This window comes from Delphinapterus leucas, chromosome 1 (genome assembly GCF_059928025.1).
Source record: "Delphinapterus leucas isolate spDelLeu-1000000601 "Yukka" chromosome 1, BTC_Dleu_Yukka2, whole genome shotgun sequence".
In the NCBI taxonomy this organism is placed as follows: Eukaryota; Metazoa; Chordata; class Mammalia; order Artiodactyla; family Monodontidae; genus Delphinapterus; species Delphinapterus leucas.
In genome coordinates this window covers 97531989-97554297 of record NC_143129.1, presented here as the reverse complement: position 1 = coordinate 97554297, position 22309 = coordinate 97531989, and positions in this window count along the sequence as shown.

Genomic DNA, 22309 nt, shown 5'->3' with positions numbered 1-22309 from the left:
AAACAGGGATTGAACAGATTGATTGCCTTACCTACACCATTTCATTGATCCTAGAGCAGACTTCCCAGGTTTCTTCCTTCCCTTTACCCTTTGGGGAAGCTCTTCCTAGGGAGCTTAGGACTGCAAGGCAGGCCACTCATGTGGCTTAACCACCGGCCTCTTATGGTCCCTTTGTGTTTGTCTCTGACTTAACACTCAACCAAAAATTGATTTAGTTCTGTCTCCCAATTTCATTTTCTCACAGCAGGCAATGGTACCTAGACCTCTTCAATCATTACAGTCGTCTTTTCTTTCATACCTCTTTCAAGAAGTGCTCTGATATTTTTCTCTTCTTTCTACCCTTTCCTTGTAGAAGGTAGTTAACTACTTTGACTTATATTTCTTTTCTAAGAAGTCTATAAACTTTTAATATTTCTTCCAGTTGACTCACTCTTTTATTTGCTTTTAATAAGGACTTAAGTTGGGGATTTAGCACTCATGCATAGCTTATTTTAATAACATTCACACTAGTTTCTCCCACTAGAATGTGGATAGGCCTTTGTTTTGCTTACCACTTGTATTAGTCTGCTCAGGCTGCTGTAATAAAATACCAGAGACTGTGTGGCTTAAACAACAGTAGTTTATCTTCTCAAAGTTCTGGAGGCTGGAAAATCCAAGCTCAGGGTGCCAGTTGATTCAGTTCCTGGTGAGAGCTCTCTTCCTGGCTTGCAGATATCTGCCTTCTCCCTGTGTCCCCACAAGGTAAAGAGACAGAGTCTCTGGTGTCTCCTCTTATAAGGATGTTAATCTTATTGGATTAGGGTCCTACCCTTATGATTCCGTTTAACCTTAATTATTTCCTTACTCCAAATATAGTCATGCTGGGGGTTAAGTTTTCAACATATAAGTTGTGAGAGGACACAATGCAATCCTTAGTATCACTTTAGCCCAGGACCTAAAAGTGGCGGATATATAGTAGTCTCTTTATGAATATTTATTGAATGAAAATATATATGAATGAATGGAATATTTCTCTGCTTATGTGTCTGTATATCACAGTATTACAAATGAGTTTTCTATCAAAATTATTAACCTATTAATCATCCTAAGGAGCCATACTGTATATAATACTTCTATTATGAAAAGATGAATTTTATTCCTTACTTCATACCAGAGTCCAGATAGCTCATGTTCAACCAAATTGTAACATTTATTGAGTTCCTGTGCTATAAAAGTATGTGGAGTCCAGATCAAGTGGGAGAGTCTATGAAAGCACAGAATAATATATAAATCATGGTAGAAAGGAAACAATGACAAAAGGGAAATATAAAAATAAACTCTGATAGTGTCTAGGAGGGACATTATGTAACTTTTAGCATGGGAAGAATTCAGGGAAAGTGTCATAAGGAGATTTGATTGTTCTGGTAGAAGTTGCTCTAAAAGAGAAGGGAATTTGGATAGAGCTAAAAATCAGAGCCAGAGCATGGATACAGGAGTGTCGAATGGTCCAGTTTCAGAGTGGGAAAAATCTAGGCATGCTCCAAATCCTATTCAATATTTTCTTTAAACATACTGTACATATTCTTGTATCTGCATTATAGATGATACCCTTCACTGAGTTGCTATAATCTTAACCCTCCCTAAATTTTATTTCCTAACCCTTATGCCTCACACAAAAGAGACACTCAATAAATTCTTTTTGGTAATTACATATTATAAAGTTAAAAATGTAGTGAAGTTTTCTGAATTTTGAACTCAAATATTAAAGGTAGATCAGTGATGACTGGGAGTTTTTTGGGGACCGAGGAGTATGTGGGGGGGAATTAAGTGATCATAGATAGTAGGCTGGGGTTACCACTAGGCCACGGTTCTCTCACTGAGCATCTTGGAGACAGCCATGTGAATATCCCTTTGACAATCAGCTCCTAGCATTCACAGGCGTGATATCCCACAGACTAGAAATGAGAAGAGTAAAGAGATGTTTGAGATAAAACTGGTTCAGTACCGCTGAGATGATACTACTGTTAAGGAGCTGGACCTGGATTAAAAGAAGGAAATTGCTAGTTGAGATTTATGTTATACTAAATTACTCCAATGTGGTTGAGAAAGATGGACTGAAGGAGCAAGAAACAAGGTAGCAGGACCACTTAGAAGGCCACAGCAAGGGCATGGCTCAGAAGTGAGGAAGATCTTAATTTAAACAAGGAGAGAGAGAGAGAGAGAGGGAAAGGAGCTGAGAGGTGAATCCTTTTAATGCTGCAAAATATTTATAATGCTGGAAGTTTGCATTCCCATACTGACCCGGAGTCTCAGAATCACTTGCATGTTTTCAGGGAGGTAAAATCAATTCAGTGTCTGGATGGCTAAAATGTAACAACATAATTTCATCTGAAAATTTCAATGGTACCTGAAGAAAAGGGGAGGAATAAATTGGGATTTAGTACTAAAAAGAAAAAAAAGCAACTCAATAAGAAAGAGGGGGGATGTTTCAACAAAACAAATATAAAAATGACCATTAGCACACTAAAAAAAGTATTCAATATCATTTGTCATCTGGAGAAAGCAAATTAAAACTATGATGAAATATCACTATACACTGGACAAAATAGCTAAAATTTAAAAGGTTGGAAACAATAAATGTCACTGAATGCTAGCTTGGCAGTGAGAATTCTCATAGTGATTTTGGAGGTACAAAGTATTAGTATGGCCTCTCCTGGCTTTAGTTGTAATTATAATCACCTGTGTTTATGCAAAGTTTATTATTTTCAAATTACTCACCAGGGACCTGATTAAAAACGGTGTGCATGCTCGTCATTCCTTAGTTCACTAAACTCCTCTGATAACACATGTTTCCCTTTTCAGTCATGTTACAGGGAGGTAAGAAATCTAAGGAAAAGATAGAAGGAAGAAAAATAAAATTAAAAGAAATTAACACTGCCCAAAGGTACATATGTATCACTATGGTAGAAATTAGGCACATACATCAGAGAGAAGAGAAAAATTCCCATGTTAGGAAACTGCCTATTGCCTACTACAAGTTTGTTCCCAGCCTTCAATATCTTCAGTATATGCTCCATTTGCTGGATCTCTAAGGATCCTTTAATTCTTCATGACATTGTCAACAGCTCACCAGAACCTTCAATATTACTGCTGGTTTTGTATGCAAGTCGGATAAAAAATAACTACAAAAAGAAAATTGGATAAGATTAATTTTACTTACTAAAAATTAATACAAGAAATACAAAATTCATTGCCTGTTGCAAATCTTCATGCCAGCCTCAGGGTAAAAGATTATGTTTTTCTTATATATGCCAATTGTTACTACCACATTACTTCTGAGGGTGAAGTAAAAATGTAGCCAAACCATTAAGCCCATTTCAGTCTCAAAAGTTATAGGCATAGGTATAGATATGGAAATAGTAAAAGTAATAGAAATAGGAACAGATATAGGGATAGATATATAGATGATATATATGTATAGATATAGGAGAGTATGCAGATGAGAAAATAGAAGTGAGTGTAGGTATAGGTTTAGGTGTCAAGACAGGTATAGGTATTATTATTCTTTTTTAACATCTTTATTGGAGTATAATTGATTTACATTGTTGTGTTAGTTGCTGCTGTATAACAAAGTGAATCAGCTATACGTGTACATATATCCCCATATCCCCTCCCCCTTGCATCTCCCTCCCACCCTCTCTATCCCACCCTCTAGGTGGTCATAAAACACCTAGCTGATCTCCCTGTGCTATGCGGCTGCTTCCCACTAGCTGTAGATTTTACATTTGGTAGTGTATATATGTCCATGCCACTGTCTCACTTCATCCCAGCTTACCCTTCCCCCTCCCCATGTCCTCAGGTCCATTCTCTACATCTGCATCTTTATTCCTGTCCTGCCCCTAGGTTCTTCAGAAACATTATTATTATTATTATTAGATTCCATATATATGTTTACATACGGTATTTATTTTTCTCTTTCTGACTTACTTCACTCTGTATGACAGACTCTAGGTCCATCCACCTCACTACAAATAACTCAATTTCGTTTCTATTTATGGCTGAGTCATATTCCATTGTGTATATGTGCCACATCTTCTTTATCCATTCATCTGTCAATGGACACTTAGGTGGCTTCCATGTCCTGGCTATTGTAAATAGTGCTGCAGTGAACATTGTGGTACATGACTCTTTTTGAATTCTGTTTTTTTCAGGGTATTTTCCCAGGAGTGGGATTGCTAGATCATATGGTAGTTCTATTTTTAGCTTTTTAAGGAACATGCATACTGTTCTCCATAGTGGCTGTATCAATTTACATTCTCACCAACAGTGCAAGAGGGTTCCCTTTTTTCCACACCCTCTCCAGCATTTATTGTTTGTAGATTTTTTGAGATGGCCATTCTGACCAGTGTGAGGTGATACCTCATTGTAGTTTTGATTTGCATTTCTCTAATGATTAGTGATATTGAGCATCCTTTCATGTGTTTGTTGGCAATCTGTATATCTTCTTTGGAGAAATGTCTATTTAGATCTTCTGCCCATTTTTGGATTGGGTTGTTTGGGTTTTTTTGATATTGAGCTGCATGAGCTGCTTGTATATTTTGGAGATTAATCCTTTGTCAGTTGCTTCATTTTCAAATATTTTCTCCCATTCTGAGGGCTGTCTTTTTGTCTTGTTTATGGTTTCTGTTGCTGTACAAAAGCTTTGAAGTTTCATTAGGTCCCATTTGTTTATTTTTGTTTTTATTTCCATTTCTCTAGGAGGTGGGTCAAAAAGGATCTTGCTGTGATTTGTGTCATAGAGTGTTCTGCCTATGTTTTCCTCTGAGTTTTATAGTATCTGGCCTTACATTTAGATCTTTAATCCCTTTTGAGTTTATTTTTGTGTATGGTGTTAGGGAGTGATCTAATCTTATACTTTTGTACCTGTCCAGTTTTCCCAGCACCACTTATTGAAGAGGCTGTCCTTTCTGCACTGTACATTGCTGCCTCCTTTTTCAAAGATAAGGTGACCATATGTGCGTGGGTTTATATCTGAGCTTTCTATCCTGTTCCACTGATCTATATTTCTGTTTTTGTGCCAGTGCCATACTGTATTGATTACTGTAGCTTTCTAGCATAGTCTGAAGTCAGGAAGCCTGATTCCTCCAGCTCCATTTCTCTTTCTCAAGATTGCTTTGGCGATTCGGAGTCTTTTGTTTCCATATAAATTGTGAAATTCTTTGTTCTAGTTCTGTGAAAAATGCCATTGGTAGTTTGATAGTGACTGCATTGAATCTGTAGATTGCTTTAGGTAGGATAGTCATTTTCACAATGTTGATTCTTCCAATCCAAGAATGTGGTACGTCTCTCCATCTGTTTGTATCATCTTTAATTTCTTTCATCAGTATCTTACAGTTTTCTGCAAACAGGTCTTTTGTCACCTTTGGTAGGTTTATTCCTAGGTATTTTATTCTTTTTGTTGCAATGGTAAATGGGAGTGTTTTCTTGATTTTACTTTCAGATTTTTCATCATTAGTGTATATGAATGCAAGAGATTTCTGTGCATTAATTTTGTATCCTGCTACTTTACCAAATTCATTGATTATCTCTAGTAGTTTTCTGGTAGCATCTTTAGGATTCTCTATGTAGAGTATCATGTCATCTGCAAACAGTGACAGCTTTACTTCTTTAGATTTAGGTTTCTTTTATTTCTTTTCTGTTTCTGATAGCTGTGGCTAAAACTTCCAAAGCTATGTTGAGTAATAGTGGTGAGAGTAGACAACCTTGTCTTGTTCCTGATATTAGAGGAAATGGTTTCAATTTTTCACCATTGAGAACGATGTTGGCTGTGTGTTCGTCATATATGGCCTTTATTATGTTGAGGTAAGTTACCTCTGTGCCTACTTTCTGGAGAGTTTTTGTCATAAATGGGTGTTGAATTTTGTTGAAAGCTTTTTCTGCATCTATTTGGATAATTATATGGTTTTTCTCTTTCAATTTTTTAATATGGTGTATCACATTGATTGATTTGTATATATTGAAGAATCCTTGCATTCCTGATATAACCCCACTTGAACATGGTGTATGATCCTTTTAATGTGCTGTTGGATTCTGTTTGTTAGTATATTGTTGAGGATTTTTGCATCAATGTCCATCAGTGATATTGACCTATAGTTTTCTTTCTTTGTGACATCTTTGTCTGGTTTTGGTATCAGGGTGATGGTAGCCTTGTAGAATGAGTATGGGAGTGTTCTTTCCTCTGCTGTATTTTGGAAGAATTTGAGAAGGATAGGTGTTAGCTCTTCTCTAAATGTTTGATAGAATTCTCCTGGGCAGCCAGCTGGTCCTAGGCTTTTGTTTGTTGGAAGATTTTTAATCACAGTTTCAATTTCAGTGCTTGTTATTGGTCTGTTTACATGCTCTATTTCTTCCTGGTTCAGTCTTGGATGTTTGTGCTTTTTCAAGAATTTGTCCATTTCATCCAGGTTGTCCATTTTATTGGCATATAGTTGCTTGTAGTAATCTCTCATGATCCGTTGTATTTCTGCAGTGTCAGTTGTTACTTCTCCATTTCATTTCTAATTCTGTTGATTTTAGTCTTCTCCCTTTTTTTCTTGATGAGTCTGGCTAATGGTTTTTCAATTTTGTTTATCTTCTCAAAGAACCAGCTTTCTGTTTTATTGTTCTTTGCTGTTGTTTCCTTCATTTCTTTTTCATTTATTTTTGATCAGATCTTTATGATTTCTTTCCTTCTGCTATCTTTGGTTTTTTTTTGTTTTCTTTCTCTAATTGCTTTAGGTGTATGTTTAGATTGTTTATTTGAGATTTTTCTTGTTTCTTGAGGTAGGATTGTATTGCTGTAAACTTCCCTCTTTGAACTGCTTTTGCTGCATCCCATAGGTGTTGGATTATTGTGTTTTCATTGTCATTTGTTTCTAGGTATTTTTTGATTTCCTCTTTGATTTCTTCAGTAATCTCTTGGTTTTTTAGTAGCATATTGCTTACGCTCCATGTGTTTGTATTTTTTACAATTATTTTCCTGTAATTGATACCTAGTCTCCTAGAGTTGTGGTCGGAAAAGATACTTGATATGATTTCAGTTTTCTTAAATTTACCAAGGCTTGATTTGTGACCCAAGGTATGATGTATCCTGTAGAATGTTCCATGAACCCTTGAGAAGAAAGAGTATTCTGTTGTTTTTGGATGGAATGTCCTATAAATATCAGTTAAGTCCATCTTGTTTAATGAATCATTTAAAGCTTGTGTTTCCTTATTTATTTTCATTTTGGTTGATCTGTCTATTGGTGAAAGTGGGGTGTTAAAGTCCCCTACTATTATTGTATTACTGTCAATTTCCCTTTTTATGGCTGTTAGCATTTGCCTTATGTATTGAGGTACCCCTATGTTGGGTGCATAAATAGTTAAAATTGTTATATCTTCTTCTTGGATTGGTCCATTGATCTTTATGTAGTGTCCTTCTTTGTTCTGTGTAATAGTCTTTATTTTAAAATCTATTTTGTCTGATATGGGAATTGCTGCTCCAGCTTTCTTTTGATTTTCATTTCATGGAATATCTTTTTCCATCACCTCACTTTCAGTCTGTATGTGTCCCTAGGTGTGAAGTGGGTCTCTTGTAGACAGCATATGTATGAATCTTGTTTTTGTATCCATTCAGCCAGCCTCTGTCCTTTGGCTGGAGCATTTAATCAATTTACATTTAAGGTATTTATCGAAATGTATGTTCCTATTACCATTTTCTTAATTGTTTTGGGTTTGTTATTGTAAATCTTTTCCTTCTCTTGTGTTTCTTGCCTAGGGAAGTTCCTTTAGCATTTGTTGTAGAGCTGGTTTGGTGGTGCTGAATTCTCTTAGCTTTTGTTTGTCTGTAAAGGTTTTAATTTCTCCGTCAAATCTGAATGAGATCCTTGCTAGGTAGAGTAATCTTGGCTGTAGGTTTTTCCCTTTTATCACTTTAAATATGTCCTGCCACTCCCTTGTGCCTGCAGAATTTCTGCTGAAAGATCAGCTGTTAACCTTATGGGGATTCCCTTGTATATTATTTGTTGCTTTTTCCGTGCTGCTTTCAATATTTTTTCTTTGTATTTAATTTTTGATAGATTGATTAATATGTGCCTTGGAGTGTTTCTCCTTGGATTTATCCTGTATGGGACTCTCTGTGCTTCCTGGACTTGATTGACTATTTCCTTTCCCATATTAAGGAAGTTTTCAACTATAACCTTTTCAAATGTTTTCTCAGTCCCTTTTTATTTCTCTTCTTCTGGGACCTCTGTAATTTGAATATTGGTGTGTTTAATGTTGTCCCAGAGGTCTCTGAGACTGTCCTCAATTCTTTTCATTGTTTTTTCTTTATTCTGCCCTGTGGTAGTTATTTCCACTACTTTATCTTCCAGGTCACTTATCTGTTCTTCTGTCTCAGTTATTCTGCTATTGCTTCCTTCTAGAGAATTTTTAATTTCATTTGTTTTGTTGTTCATCATTGTTTGTTTGCTCTTTATTTCTTTTAGGTGCTTGTTAAATGTTGCTTATATTTTCTCTATTCTATTTCTACGATTTTGGATCATCTTTACTATCAATACTCTGAATTGTTTTTCAGGTAAACTGCCTATTACGTCTTCATTAGTTTGGTCTGTGGATTTTTACCTTGCTCTTCCATCTGCTGTGTATTTCTCTGTCTTCTCATTTTTCTTAACTTACAGTGTTTGGGGTCTCCTTTTCTCAGGCTGCAAGTTCATAGTTCCTGTTGTTTTGGTGTCTGCTCTCAGAGGGTAAGGTTGGTTCAGTGGGTTATGTAGGCTTTCTGGTGTAGGGGACTAGAGCCTGTGTTCTGGTGGATGAGACTGGATCTGTTCTTTCTGGTGGGCAGTACTGTGTCCGGTGGTGTGTTTTGGGGTGCCTTTGACCTTATTATGATTTTAGGCAACCTCTCTGCTAATGGGTGGGGTTGTGTTCCTGTCTTTCTAGTTGTTTGGCATGGGGTGTCCAGCACTGGAGCTTGCTGGTCATTGAGTGGAACTGGGTCTTAGCGTTGAGATGGAGATCTCTGGGAGAGCTCTTGCCTATTGATATTACATGGGGCCGGGAGGTCTCTGGTGGACCAGTGTCCTCAACTCGGTTCTCCCACCCCAGAGGCTCTGGTCTGATGCCCAGCCGGAGCACCAAGACCCTGTCAGGCCCACAGCTTTTAGAACGAACAGTGCTCACGATTCTTCCCTGTCCACAATACACAGGGATTCATCTAGCCAAGTGTGCTGCTCTGCATCTTTCAGCTCACTGATCCCAATCCAGTGGTCATGTACATTGCATGCATTTAAGACACTCCAGGGAGAGCCTCTGCACATCTGAAGCAAGGTCCCAGCGCAACACCACACCATGTGTGGCAGTTGGCAGGCAGGATATGGCAGCAGTCTTTGCTTCCGGGGGCAGGGGGAGGTTAGCAGTTATCGGTATAGGTATTGTTATATACAAAATGGGTAAGAAATGTAAAATAATAAGAATTATAAAGAGTAAGGCAGTAGTTTTGTAGAAATCTGTGGTAAGCTTAAATCTACTGCCAGTCATCTTAGATACCCAATGATAAAAAGCTTAATAAATCTTTTTATTTTCATTTAGTTATATTTTTATTGAAACATAGTTGATTTACAATGTTATATTAGTTTCAGGTGTACAACATAGTGATTCATTATTTTTATAGATTATACTCCATTTAAAGTTATTACAAAATAGTGGCTATATTTCCTTGTGCTGTACAATATATCCTTGTTGTTTATAACAAAATATTGTCTACTATTTAAGGGAGATTTGTTCTTCTTTTATTGTTTAAACAAATTCCTAGAAGAGTTTTGTCATGTGGTGCTTTAAATAAGGAACAGAATTACATAATGAACAATGTTTTAAGCAGCAGTTTTTCAGCATCAGTCCTTAAAGGCCTAGTGCAGTTAGTGAACCACTCGATGGTTAAGTCAACAAGCAGGTGTCTGCAGATGGTGAAGTAATTGTGATGTTATATATAGCCCTGAAGGGCTAAGGGTGGAAAGAAGGAGCTGATAAGCAGGGCTTTCTAGATCTGGTCAACTAAAGTTCCAAGGACTCAGTAATCAGCCATAAATCATGTATTTTAAATGCTTAAGCTTAACTTTTATATATATTTCTATATGCTGTGACTCCATATAGTGTGAAATTACAAAAATAAAGCTGAAATTCAGAAATGCAAAGAAGATAATGCTGTTATATTTTTGATAACTTTGCTAGTCTGCTTCTCAAGCTGTGAACCATTTTATCTGGGTCCTTCAATGCTTGGAGAACCTCCCCTGTCAATTCCAACCCACGTAGCTTCTTCTGATGCTGGGGATCTCACTGAAGCCTGCCTATGACCTCCCATTGATCTCTAGCTGTCTGCCTTGAAGCCATAGGCCACAGAATTGCTTTGTGCCGTCATTCCCCAGCCTCCCTGATCCTATGCACATACAGATACACATACACATACATATACACACCCAGTCAGAGATAACACTCAAGGATAAGTTACCATTTGGCATCAGAAGCTACATTTTGGGTTCCCCACAGGACAGATGGAAAACTCTGGATCCCTATTACAGTATTTAAACTCAAACTAAAGGAAACTGAAAAGTAGAAACTCAGATCCTCTGTCCCTGCCTCCTCACCACACCACCATTTTTACTCTGTTGGAGACTTTCCTTTACACATGGTCATAGTTTGTCCGTGAGAAGCACTGTTCATTTACCTCCATGGAGATCCCTATGGAACGTGGGACACCAAACCCTCCACTTTGAATTTCCATCACCCAGTCTAACACTTCTTTCCCATTAGGATGTTGTCTCTGGAAAAGTGCCTGTGTTACAGAACACTTTCCAATATTCTCTTTCCTTCAGTTTCTCAACCAGTAGCTCTTCCTTTCACCCTTGCCATTGGACAAGGAATTGTCCCTTGTCACATTCTTGTTCAAGTGGCATTTGTCTTTTCTCTTTCCTGGGGCCATCCTGTCAGTGTGTTCCAAACCTGCTTCAAAAGGAAGAGGTATAAAAAGTATACTTTTTCATTCAATACATTCAAAATATCTTAATTATACTGAATTCATTTTTCAACTTATCCCCTATCTGTATTGCTGCCTCTGCCATAACAATTTGGGTACTTTAAAATTTTAGATGATACCTATAGAGCAATTAAAAATTTTTCTGGCTTTGGAGAGAAAACACACAAGTATATTTCCTAGATAACTGAATCATACCCATTGAGTCCAATGCTTTTGAATTAATGAACAATTTTAATGCAAACATTTGTGGAATAAACATTATATCATCTTTTCTTCATAAACAGATTATTAAACATAATATTTATGGAAACAGATATTTCCAGAAGATTTTTATTAAAATAAGCAATTGCATAATGATATAATATGGTAATATCCCCAGAAGTCTTTGAAAGATTGTATAAGGCTTTTGCTCCTACAGTTATTGGCTGTGTATTCCTACATGTTTGGTACAATTGTTTTTAAACCTCTTCTTACTGTTGATAATGTCCCTGTATTAAATACTTTCCACTTGATAGAAAGCAGCAAAGGCAAGATTCAAAACCTTATCTACTTGACTCAAAATCTCCTGTTTTTTCTAACTGTAACATATTGAGCATGAAAACTGTAAGTCTAAGACCATAAAAGCTCTAAAATCACCTTATTCTAAAATCAGTATGAAGCAGTTTTAGTGCTACTAAATTGTAAAATGGGTTCCAGTACCTGTTGAATGATCTTTAGTTGGATCATATTCCAGATAAAGAAGACTATTACATAAATATCCTCCAGATCAGTAAGATGACAGTCCATGTATACTATTTATGAAGATAAATGAAAGTTCATTAAATATTAAGAATTCTTAGGAAAGAAAAGTGTTACATCAATTGATATAATAGAAACCTTTCTGGAGAGTCATGAACTCAGGTGTGTAACTCCTCTTCTTAATGGAGTCTTATTCAATTAAGTAGATTTCTCTATAGTTGAGAGAGTAAGAAGTTGATAGGAAAAAGTCAGGAAAGTCATATGAACATAGAAGTGCTATACTAGGATTTCATATAGACCCATTATACATGTCTGGAATTCAGACTTCTGTTCTTTTGGAGGAAAAGATTCAAAACTTCCTTCCTGACTAAGGTAAATGCCCCTTCCCTGGGTCCATTCCATTAGAGCACCTTTAAAAGATATTTATCACAATATTTAGCAAATAGAATCTTAATTATTGATTTAACTATTTTGTTCCTCTTCCTTACCTGTGTGCTGTTGAAGGCAAAGCTGTTTTTCACCTTCGTTTATCAAGTTTCTAGTAAAATGCCCAGATCCAGACCGTTATTTACTGAATTATTTCAATTCAGTTTATTTAATGAATATTTAAACCTTCAAAAACTCTGGCATGATTTTCCTGGTTAAAGAGAATTTTGAACTGATAACATATTGAATATTTTCTTTCTTTCTGTGAAATATATTTGCATATATATTCCCATCACTGCCAATGAATCTGAGGTAGACCAATAGCATAAATCAATACACTGGTGAATCCAGGTTCAATTCTTATTGCATACATTTGTGCTCACTTCCCCTCACTAATTTCACATGGCTAAAATAAGTTCTCCCTAACATTCTACGCAGAAATAGCAAGGAGTCAATCCATGTATTTTTCAGAGTTTACTCTTTAAACATTTGCTGCAATACTTAATAGGTGAAATTATTTAGGTTTTTTTTAAAATCTTACATGTCATAGTGTAGGTCCAAAAAGAAATAGTCAAATTAACATCCTAAGCATAATGGTCAACATACAGTCCTGTCCCTACAATTCTTGTTTAGCTTTAATTAACACTTTTGAATTATTCCCTTCCTCTAACTGTGGAAGTATTTGTCTGATTGTTATTCAAGCCCTCAAAATGTGATGCCAGTCACACTCTCCAATCTTAAATCTCCGAGCTTCCTTTCACAAATTTTTGAACTAGGTAAATTCTTTAAGTGTTTTTCCCCACACATGTCCTGAGGTACAGTCTAGATCCAAGCTAGAAAACAGAAGACAGTGAAGATTGGATTTGCCCCAGGTTCAAATCCTAGTCTAGAAAATTATTAGCTATGAACTTCTGTGTTTTAGTTTTCTCATCTATAAAATGGAGGAGATGTTATTTACCTCATGTAGCTCTATTGATATTGAGGAGAAAATATCATGTTTAAAGCATCAACATGATATCTAGCTATAGAGTACTCAGAAAATGCTAGTAATTGGTACTAATGGTGCTATCAGCATCCTTAGCATTATCCCCACACTCATGGTGTTCCCTCTGTTTGGAATTATGTGCTCTGCATCTTTAACATATCAAATTCTTTTTAGTCTTTAGAATCTAACAGCCATCTCATTTTTTAAAAATGTAAAAAAAAAAAAAAATTAAAGCACTAAACTGATTATATCTCTCACTCTTTTGAGCCCCTACAGGAAGAGACTGTGTTGCTTTTATAAACTTCACTATATCTGCCTGATATTATAGTAATTCATATACATGCTTTACAACGTTTATCATTTATTTTTGTTTCCTATGAAGCAAGTAGAACAGAGATGTATAAATTTAAGTTCTTGCAAGTCTACTTTCTATCCACAATAACTGTAATGAAGAGAGTTTGAACTGAATTCTACCCAACTCCTTCCCCACTTTGGATCTTTGAGACAAGAAAATCAAAAGGGAAAACTCCCTACCAAAAAAAGGAAGATGTTTAGGGACAGATTAAAAAATTTTATGTATATAAATCACATTCCATAGAATTTACCCTTTTGAAGTATACAGTTCTGTGGATTTGGTTATATTCACAGAGTTGCTCAGCCAGCACCACTATCTGATTTTAGAATATTTCTTCGTGTCCAAAAGAAATCCCATAACCGTTAATAGTCGCTTTCCACTCCCTCTTCTCCCCAGCCTCTGGTAACCACTAAATCTATTTTCTGTCTCCATATATTTGCCTGTTCTGCACACTTAATATAAATGGAATTATACAATATGTGGCCTGTTGTCACAGGCTTATTTCATTAGTATAACGTTTTCAAGGTTTATTCATGTTGTAGCATGTATCATTTCTTTATTCTTTTTATAGCTGTGTAATATTCCATTTTATTGATACACCACATTTTGTTTATCCATTCATCAATTGACATTTGTGTTGTTTCCACTTTTGGCTATTAGGAATAATGCTACTATGAGCATTTTTAATTTCTAAAAAACCCTCACCAATATTTGTTAGTTCTCTTTTTGTTTTTAGTTATCCTAGTGAATGTGAAGTGGTATGTCATTCTGGTTTTACTTTACATTTCCCTAATGACTAATGATGTTGATCAAATTTACATATGCTTATTGACCATTTGCATGTTATCATTCAAGAAAAGTCTATTCAAATCATTTGTTCATTTTTACACTACACTATTTTTCTTTTAATTTTGTATTTATACATTTTGAATACAAGTCTCTTATCAGATATATGATTTGCAAATATTTTCTCCCATGATATGGGTTATCTTTTTTTTTTTTTTTTTTTTTGCAGTACGCGGGCCTCTCACTGTTGTGGCCTCTCCCGTTGCAGAGCACAGGCTCCAGATGTGCAGGCTCAGCGGCCATGGTTCACAGGCCCAGCCACTCAGCAGCATGTGGGATCTTCCCAGACTGGGGCACGACCCCATGTCCCCTGCATCGGCAGGCGGACTCTCAACCACTGCACCATCAGGGAAGCCCTGAGTTATCTTTTTACTTTCTTGATGGTGTTCCTTGAAGCACAATTCCTTTTTTTCATTTTTAATTTTTATGCTTTTAATTGATGTCCAATTTGTCTACCTTTTCTTTTGTCAGTTTTGCTTTTAGTATCATTGCTTTTAGAAATCATTGCCGAACCCAAAGTCACAAGATTTACTCTTATTTTTTATCTAAGATTTTTATAGTTTTTAGATTTAGGTCTGATCCAATTTGGGTTAATTTTTATATGCAGTGTGTGAGGTAGAAGTCCAAATTTCATTCTTTTGCAGTGGATATTGAGTCCCACCATCGTTTGATGAAAAAAACTATTCTTTCTCAATTGAATTTTCCTGGCACCCTTGCCAAAAATCAATTCATCATAAAAGTGAGGGTTTATTTCTGGACTCTCAATTCTATTCTGATCTATATGTCTACTCTTATGCCAGTACTATGTTGTCTTGATTACTGTTGCTTTCTAATAAATTTGAAAGTTAGTCTTTCAGATTTGTTCTTTTTCATGACTTTTTTGTTATTCCTGGTCCCATACACTCCCATATGAACTTTAAGATCAAATTGTGAATTTCTGGAAAAAACAAAGCCAGCTTGGACATTGATAGGAATTATGTTGAATATGGGACTTTGTTATTTTATATATATATATATATATATATATATATGTTTATAACTGTTATGTATTTCTGAAGGATTATCATTATGAAATGATTTTCCTTGTATCTAGTAACAGTTTGTCTGAAAGTCTTTTTTTTTTTTTTTTTGTATAGTTATATCCACTCCAATTCTGTTTTGCATACTGTTTGCATGGTATTGGTATATATTTTCCCATTCTTTTACTTTCAACCTATTTGTATATTTGAATCTAATGTGTGGCTTTTGTTAAACATCATAAAATTTGATAATTTTTTAATGAATTCTGCCAAATTTATTTTGATTGGAGTGTTTGCTCTATTTAACTTATATTAAGTACTGTTAGTATAGGATTATAGTCTGCCATTTTCTGTTTTTTTCTATATGTCTTATATCTTTCTTATTCCATTCTTCTATTACTGCTTTATTTTGCATTAAAGAATTAAATCCTAGTATTCAACATTTTCTAGCATTCTATGTTAAATTCCTTCTTGTTTCTTTTACTATTTGAATTATTTTTTATTTTACTAGTTGCCCTGGGGATTGAATTAATTTTTGTTGTGGACTGAATGTCTGTATTCTCCCCACCCCAAACAGTTTCATATGTTCAAGTCCCATTCCTCAACATGATGGTATTTGGAGGTTGTGTTGTTTGGGAGGTAATTAGATTTAGATGAAGTCATGGGGCCCTACCTTATAAGAAGAAGAGAGAACAGAACTTATTCTTTCTGTGCATGCATGAATATGAGGTCATGTAAGCACACAGTGAGGTGATGGCCATCTACCAGCCAAGAGAAGAGACTTTAGAATGAAACCTATCTTGCCAGCCTCTTAATCTTGGACTTCTCAGCCTTCAGAACTGCAAAAAATAAATTTCTACTGTTTAAGCAACTCAATCTATGGTATTTTGTTATGGCAGCCTGATAAGAATAAGACAACATCTTAATCTAAAACAATCTCATTTGAATTAATACCAATGTAATTTCAGTAGTGTATAAAAAGTTGTGTGCAATATAGCTCTGGTCCCTCCACTCTTCTTGTGCTATTATGGTCATATAAATTACATCTTTGTACATTACAAACCCATCAAAATGGTTTACTCATTATATCTCTCTGCAGTTTTTTTTTTGTTTTGTTTTGTTTTGTTTTTTTTGTGGTACGCGGGCCTCTCACTGTTGTGGCCTCTCCTGTTGCGGAGCACAGGCTCCGGACGCGCAGGCTCAGCGGCCATGGCTCACGGGCCCAGCCGCTCTGCGGCATGTGGGATCCTCCCAGACCGGGCCACGAACCCGTGTCCCCTGCATCGGCAGGCGGACTCTCAACCACTGCACCACCAGGGAAGCCCTGCAGTTGCTTTTTAAATCAGAGAAGCAAAGAAGTTACAAATAAAAATGAATTAACTGTCTTTTATACGTAACGCCATAGTTACCTTTTCTGATACTTTTAATTGTGTGAGTGAGTGTGTGTGTGTGTATGTGTGAGAGAGAGAGAGCAGATTTGAGTTACTGTGCAGTGTAATTTCATTTCAACTTGAAAACTCCTTTTAGTATTTCTTGTAGGGCATGTCTACTAGTGACAGTTTATCTCAGCCTTTGTCTGGAAATGTCTTAATTTCCCCTTCATTTTTGAAGATAGTTTTGTGACATATAGAATTCTTATTTGGCATTCCTTTTCTTTCAACACTTGGAATATGTTATCCCACTGAATTCTTTGTCGTGTGTGGCCAGTGAAATGTATGCTCAGTTTGATTAGTAGTCAGCTAATGATTGAGCAGAGATTTCCTTAAATGCCTTTTAACTAGTAAGGCTCCAACCTTTGCTAAGGGTTTTCTGTGTATGTTGGGACACAACTTCAGTACTGTAGCAATTTGCAACTTTGTCTTACCTATAACTTCCTGATTGCACAGGACCTCAAGGTTAGCCATTGGTCAGAGACGGGGCCTTCTCAGTCCTTTCCTGTGTATGCACACACTCCTGGACATGAGAATGTCCTTCTAGATCCTTAGGAATATGTCATAGCTTTTCAAAGCCATTGTGGATAACTCATTTCACAGATTTTTCTTGTAAGTTTTGCCAAGTTTCTTGTTTGTCCAACTGGTATTTCCTCCTTAGGCAGCTGCAATGTTAAACCATTGTTGCTGTTTTTTTTTGTTGTTTTTTTTTTTTTTTAACAAAACCCTGGGGATAGGGCTTTTCTCATTGAGTGGGCTCTGAATCATATGAAATAAAGACAAGCCCTGGTAGTGGGTCTTCTCCAGAGAGCTAATATACAAGTCAAATAACAATTCTCTGAGGAACCTTCTAAGGATCTTCAAACCCATTTGGCATCCTTCAGTTACTCCTAGACTGATTTTCAGAGCTGACTTGGTTGCATGATTAATGATTTTCAAGTCTACCCTGGAGCTGCAGAGAAAAGGATGGGAAAAGGACAAATTAAAATACCACAAAACTCCCTGTTCTTCCCAAGATCATTATTTTCCTTAAGAAAATAATCCTCAGAATGTATCAATCCTTTGTGAATTACTAGGATTCAAAAAAAGTTGATACTGACCATTTTTGGCAGTGTTCTCATTCCTTTTATGGGAGAATAGATCTTTGTATGTCCTTACTGTGCCATTCCAAAAAGTAAAATGGATTTTACTAGAAAGGAAGAAAAATATACCTGAAGGGTAAAATAGGTATTAAAAATTTCAGAATAAAAAAAAATTAAATTTATACTGGTAGATGATAAATATGAACACAAAAGTTATCCATAAAGTGGGTTTTTAGAGATCAATTAGTGGTTTTGCAGTGGCAGGAAAAAATTATTTTAAAACTGCATTGGACGGGAAGTTATTGACAATTGGTGCATTCTAGTAATGTTGCACACTATTTTTATATTTTAATTATTTTTCTCAAAACTCTAAAATATACACCCCCATGTGTATATTTTCACCTATGTGACTATGTATATACTGGGTCAAATATATAAATGAAAATAAAGTGATGTTTCTTCATAGAAAAAGAACACATGCCTTTTAGCTTTAATAAAACTGATCACAGAAGGTGAATTAGTACACCACAGAGGGCCATAATGGTTTTGAGATAGTAATATTGAATAATCAAGTATATCATTTTTCAGAGTTGTTAATTTATTGTCCAATCTATAAGGCTGATCCACTCTTTAAAATTTTCTTTTGAAATTTTTACCTGATAAATTTCTGGATGCCTCAGAAGAGATGAATGAATACTTTTCTAAAAGGAATGTTTGAAATTGTACTTGTGCATAAAAGCTTTTTAGTAAGTACTATCTTTAGCCACCATATACACTAGTCATCTTGTGTGACCCTGATCTCCTGCCCTGCCGCTATTCAATTAACCTGTCATCCTATGTTCCAACAAAGGACACAGAGGATTACACATCATAAATGGCTCGCAAGTGAGCTCAGTCAGCTGTGGTAAATACATTATGTGTGCCTCGTACAGAAGGGGAACTCATAAAGATACAATTCTACTATCCCTTTGTGTTTAGGTAAATTTCTCTCAGTAATCCAATTCAACATGCTCTCTCAACTCCCAACAGTCTCTCTTGTCAAAATAAGTGACCATAACAAAAGAATATTAGACTTTGTTATGCTATATTCCAATCACATTTATTCTTGTACTCCAGGGGAGCCTTTAAATGGCTATTAACAAGCTATACCGATTTTTTATTACAGAATGCTTGTTCTCAAATCTTTTTTTTTTCGTTTTTCTTTTTTGGGTACTACTAGCAGGGATCTTACACATAACTTTCTAAATATAAGCCATGTCAGTGTCCTTACTCTGCATGCATACGTTTGTCTTTTAATGCTTAGGTAATGTCCTCAGCATTTTGTTTCTTTTTAATTTGAGATTTCTTCTTCATCTTTACATATGTGAAAGGAATGGGTACAAAGGTTAAGTGTGATAGGCACATGAAAGCAGAATCTTTAACTTGCTAATTTAGGGGTACTCAAGATTATCTTCTCATTGAGGAGTCTGCTTGCGTAATATGTTTTAAAAGCTGTCTTTTTGTTTTTAAGTCTAAAGAGCTACTTTCTGCTTCATTGTTTTGCTTATGTAAATATAATTAATTCATTAACTCTTGCCAGAAAGCAATGTGACTGATATTAAGTGATTTTTCTACATGGAATTTCAGAGATCATTTTTTTACTTTCCAATTAAGAGGCAATTTACTGCTAATCATAGAGCCATCTGTGTGAAGCTCAGTGTCCTTCAGTCTGAAAAATGAGGAGTTTGTATCTCATACTAGAAGGAGTAATGCAACCCATCCTTCCCACAGGGAGGAAGTTTTGGAATCTCACAAATCTGGAATTTCAATCCTGAATTAATATTTATTATCTATAAGACCTTTACCGAATTATTTTACCTTTCTGAGCCTCAATTTCCTCATCTGAAATACAGGGTTGATGGTATTATTTATTTTATGGGTTCCTTGTGAGGATAAGATGAGATAACGTTTTAAATTCCAAGAGCCTGGGAAAGTATACAGTGGGTAACAGATACATGGTTAAAATTTTTTTTACTATATATATATTTCCACTTCTTAAGACTCTCCTCTCTCTCTTTCTTGCTCTCCTTCTCTTGTACATTTTCTGTCTTACTATCTCACTCTGACTCACCCATTCACACACACACATGCAATGTAATACAAATAAATAGACTACATTATATTGGGACAAATACATATATCTTCTTTACCTGAAAATAAGGTATTACTTATTCCATTATCATTAGCATTTATAGAAAGCCTATTTTCAAATGAGTGTGCAAAACAAAATCAAGTGACTAATTAGTCACTTTCAGATGCTTTTTGAGAAGGAATTGAATTCTTAGTGATTTTTATTTTGTTTCTTAACCCATTACATTTATTATTTTTTCGCGTACTGTCAATTGGAAGATTACTAGGGAATATTAATCTATGAACTAAAAGCACCTACATTTAGTTAACTCTTAAGTAAACCATGAGGAAAACCCACTAAATCAGGACTGGGAGGGACTGATAGTGAAATAAGGGTTTTGTTTCTTTTGTTCTTGCTATCGTTATTGTTTTAATAGTATATATTTCCTGCTGACTATACAACTTTATGTTAGTTTTCATACTGTCACTCAAGAATTCTGAGCTGTCTTTGACAATAGCGCAGAAGAAAATTTATTTGAATCACTATTTTTATACCTTCATTAGACTGAAACTATCAAGGACACAGAGTAACACACAGTAGATTCTCAGTAAATATTTATTGAAATACTGGTTAAATGAATTAATGAGTTAATGAATGAATTATGGAAAAATACACCTATGACATCAAGTTCCCAATAAAGTGTTCAAAGCAGCTGTGCACCTAGAACAGAAACCTCGTATACTCTTTACTTCCATTCTTTGATTTCCAAAGATCGTTTGAGTCTCTCTTCTTAGCAAGACCTCTGTTACTCATAAGTTGCTTCATATATTAAAGATATATTGCAGTTTAATTAAAAGTTTAAAAATAATACAGGGTAACACAGGATGATTTTGTTCACCTAACAGAAAAATTATTAGAATTTTATTTTTTTAAACCTACAAACTCACAGTTAAGTGCTTCTGAAACTTTAATATCCAGATAAATTACATGGAGATTCTTTAACATGTAGATTCTGATTTAATAGGCCTTGGATGGGACCTAAAATTCTTCATTTCTAACCAGCTTCCAGATAATGTTAGTTCTGCTAATCTGGGACCACACTTTGAGTAGCAAGTAGCAACTTAGTCTCAGAAATTTTAGTTTAAATGGGGAGGAGGGTCAAGCAAGCCCAAGATTAAGCAGGGAGGAGACACAGTTTTATTTAGATAAAGGCATACTGAACAGGGTGAGGTAAAAAATATCACTGGAATCGGGAGGACTAATGCTCTAAGTGAAGTGGACTATAATGCAGGTGTAACTGTAGCTCTAGAAAACTGGTTATGAGCTGGGGACTCAGAAAAACCAGGAAGCAAGGAAATTTATTGTACTAGGCAGAGAGAGGATGAGCAATTGGTCCTGGAAAATATAGTTCCCATGAGAATCGACCAAATGAAACAATATTGTTATGAATTATTACTCTTTATTATTTGTTTTAACCTGGAGACACCCAAGTCTACATGGATTCATCTCCAACATCAATGTGTGTGTGTGTGTGATTTAATTTTCAGTTTTAAAAAAAACATGTTCAATAATGAACAGTTTTATCTCCCCAATGTCAGAATCTATCTTCAAATATTCCTAAATATTGGCTGTGTTCATTTATTCATCCCTTGAATATTTAATGAAAACCACCACTCATTCCTAAATGTTTTTGTAAACAAAGAATGTTGCCTGCCATTCAAATTCTGTAAGGATTTAGTCATTAATCACTACAGTGACGGACCTATAAGTACTCTCAAAAGGAATTTGGGATGAAGCATTCTATGTTTTAGTCATATGGGCCCCTAGAAAGTGGAAATGCATATCTAAGGAAGAATTTCAATGACCCCAGATTCTTGCATCTTCCCTTACATAGATAAGCACTAAAAATCATTAACTGAGATTTCTGATCCATGTAACTAGCAGCAAACTTTTACCAAGATATATGCTTGACTACATGTATTTTCCAACCAAAAGAATCACATATATATTGGCTCCTGCCCCTTCAATATAGTTCCTGAGAGCAATCTGAGAGGTTGTCTCCCTGGCTATAGTCCTCAGTAAGACACTGAATAAATTCAACTCACAGCTCTTACATTGTGCTTTTTTTTTTTCCAGTCAACAATCTGATATTTTTAAACTAGACTGTAAGCATCCCTTTGCCAATAATTAGAATTTTTGCTTATTTTTTGTTTCATTTATGTATAGTTTAACCCTTGGAATAGAGTTTAAAAATCCATTCTTTATAAAATGTTCTGGAATTCAAATCAA